The following is a 3,603-nucleotide window of genomic DNA, read 5'->3' as shown; positions in this document are numbered from 1 at the left end:
ATGTAACTGTTATATATCTAGAGTAGATGGTAGGCCTATAGGGCCTATTAGCGTCGTTTTCCTAATATTTCTTGTCGTATTTAGGCTACTATTTGTAAATAAACTGGCAACAGCTTGTAAAAATGTATGACTAATGTATTTTATAGCTATTTTTAATGAAAATTATGCTGTGTTACATTAAAAACTGCCTAAACTATAGGTTTATATCTTATATAATGTCTATTTAGTCATATTTAGTGATATTATTACCAGTAAGACTTCCAAATCGAATACGGTGTGTTGTATCTATATAATATATGTCTATGGTAATACACGATCGTCTGCACAGCCGTTTTAGCTGATTATGGTCCATAGATAGCGCCCTTGAGGCGAAACGCGCACAGCCAATCCGCGTCCTCTCCTTGTTATATAGTCTTGTCTTGTCTTGTCTGTCTAGTCTTGCACAGAGCACAGACTAGAGCTCTAGCATAGACTAACGTATATATATAGCTCCTTGGTTCACCCTAGTTCACCCTAGGGTCCCTATATATAAATAATTCCTATTTATATATAGGGACCCTAGTTCACCCGCCCCCCCGGGGGGGGGGGCAAAAAGTAGGTTACAGATAATCATAGATATGAGATGATAATATGTCACATATGTGCCACTTGAGATATGGAATTGGGAGTCTCCGGAACTATAGGTTTTGCTGGAAATGATGCTCCGGAACTAGACATGTTTGCGAGAGGGGGTCTCTGGAACGTGCAGAAAAAAAGCAGGACATATGCGCAGAAACGGGAAATGCGTAAAAAGGGGGTCTCCGGAACGGGAAATATGTGAAAAGGGGGGTCTCCGGTGCGGAAAAAGGTAGTAACTATGCACCAAGACGGAATATAATTATGTGAAAAGGGGGTCTCTGCTGCTCTGTGAAAAGGGGGTCTATGCGGGAAAAAGTAGGACCTATATGCTCCGGGACGGTAAATATACAAGGGGGTCTCTGGTATGTAAATTTTGGGATGAAAAGGGGTGTCATAACCGCGCCACATACCTACCATACATACCTACCATATATAGGGAGTGCCTCCCGCCGGTGCCCCCCCCCTTTTCCCCCAGGCAGTGTTCACCCTCTGCCTCTGGCTGTGCCTGTGGTTTTGGGACTGGGGCCGGATTCATCAACGTTGCGTAAAGTGTATTGCGTACACCGAGTTTCTACGAAGTACGTACGCAAAGCTCGTAGGTGCGATTCATCAACGCAGCGTTGCACCTGCGTACGCAAATGTTGATGAATTCCCGTGTAAATCCACTACGCCATCGTGGCTGCTGGCTGTTGAGGGGCGTGCCTAGCATAAACCAATCACACTGTGCGACACATACTATAGGAACCAAACTGACGCCTCTCTTGTATAACTGACGCCCTATTGTTATTATCAACATAGACAAAATATATTCTTAACGATATTCTTAGTCTATATTATCAGGAGCGTATAATGACAAATACGCATTTGTCATTATACGCTCCTGATATTATCTAGTAAAGGCCACTCATTAGGCTGTCTATGTCCCCACAGCGAGTACTTGCCCGAAACGTACCCTGGGTACGGTCCGGTTATACCGGCAACGTACGCCCTGGTCACTATTGATTATGCTTAAAACTTAGGGTTAGGTGTGTGCGTTACCTCGGTTAGTGTTCTAGGGATTCGAGGTAGGCGTAGCGACTCCCTAGGGATCGTATAGACTGTTCTCGTATAGTGTGAGTAGGCGAAGATTTAGGTCCGGCATTATTAGATAGTACTAGTGTACGTTCGGTATACGGACCGCTACCCAGGGACGTTCCCGGCAGTACCCCGGCAGGACATAGACCCTCTTCAGCTTCTAGTAAGTTGATCTTAGATATGATATTATTATCATTATATATAATCATGATATAGTATATAACAGCGGCCCGGTGCCAGGGTGGGGTTGGGGGGCGGTTCGCAATCAGCACGAACCGCGCCCTTCTCCCTGGCCCCCAAGCAAAAATTTTGTTGTTTTTTGTTGGAAAAGTTGGGCCAAGAAATTTTCAGACTGCAGTTGTCGCTTCTCCATTTTTCTCTTCCTTCGTTCTGCTTCTTAGTATCTTGGCTATATAGCTCTCTCTCGGGTGTGGGATCTCTCTCGAAATATCTTCATCCTGTGCGCTCTTGGTAGGTCCTCGACCTCTCTCGCTTCTCTTCTCCTCTCTCTCTCTCTTCTCTCTCTCTCGCACGCTGGACACCCCGTCTTTCCATCCTCCATACGGTGGCCTGGTGCTACAGCACACACGCACGCACGCACGTTGGTACATACTAATGCCTCTACTGCTCACGCTACGTGTGAGTGTACACGCGATGCACATCACCTGCACGCAGTGCACTGTGTTTACGGACACACGCACGCACGGCGACGTTGTCTATAGTGTGCCACACTCTCTGCACTGTGCACGCACGGGTGGTGCACGACGGCAGCGCACGACCCGACGTACGTACACACGAACACGCACGCACCGCCTGTTACCGATGCACACCGCCGTCATCCTCTCGGTCGCTCTCTCTCTCTCTCCTTCTCTCTCGCGCTGACGTCTATCCCTTCTCGGTATTCATGCACACTTCTTAGCACGGCACGTAATCTGCTTCTATGCGCATACCCGCTCCTAGTTGTCGAGTTGCCACATCTACCATCGACATCGCACTGTTGGCACTACACGAGTGTCAACGGCCACGAGGTAATACGTAAAGGAACTGTTGGTAGCGACACGACTAAACGCGACGTGTACGCTGCACCACACGGCTCTACACATGCGCCGACACGCTTCGACCTGCAAACATTCAACGTGGCCTCCGTGGCTGGCAGGATGGCCGTAGCCAGATTGGAAACAGACGAGCGCGAACGGCAGACGCGCAGAGCGGCGCGACAGGCCAGCGCGCGCTACGGTGGTACGTGACACGAGCGCACGCACGAGCACGTGTTGCGATCACGCCCACGCACGCACGTGTACGTTCACACGCACGGCACGACGTTGTACGTGCGACACACGCACGTAACGGGGCGATCACACACGGCACGCACACGTTGCCATGCACGCAGCCGCATGCGCGTGTACGTGCAACAGCGCACACAGCACGCACGCACACACCACGGCACGCACGGTAGCGTACACACGCAGCGGCACGCAGGTTTACGTGCACACGCAGCGGTTCAGGGTCAGCGTGTTTGACGGTGACGGACGCACGGCACGCCGGTATCCTGCGCTACCGTTCCCAACCGCACGCAGTGTTTCGTCTCGCGACACACGTTACGTGTACCGATGCACACACAGCACGCACCGAGTGGCACATAGGACGGCACGTGTAACGTTTCGTCATGGTACGACATGTTACTGGCACATGCATCCGGAGGTGCTTGTGACTCGCTGCGACACAGACACGATATCGGAGGACGTGCACTTATCGCTCACTCTTGCACACGTACAAGTGTTATCGAGTTATTAGGGGCGTGCCACACTACACGCGCGTAAGCCACGTCGCTACAGGCATGGCCACCGCACGGTGTAGTGACACACGATCTCGGAGGTCAATTATTTGAGAACCAAGTGGCTATCTGCTAAT

This window comes from Priapulus caudatus, unplaced genomic scaffold (assembly GCF_000485595.1).
Source record: "Priapulus caudatus unplaced genomic scaffold, Priapulus_caudatus-5.0.1 Scaffold0, whole genome shotgun sequence".
In the NCBI taxonomy this organism is placed as follows: Eukaryota; Metazoa; Priapulida; class Priapulimorpha; order Priapulimorphida; family Priapulidae; genus Priapulus; species Priapulus caudatus.
This window is presented reverse-complemented; position numbering follows the sequence as displayed.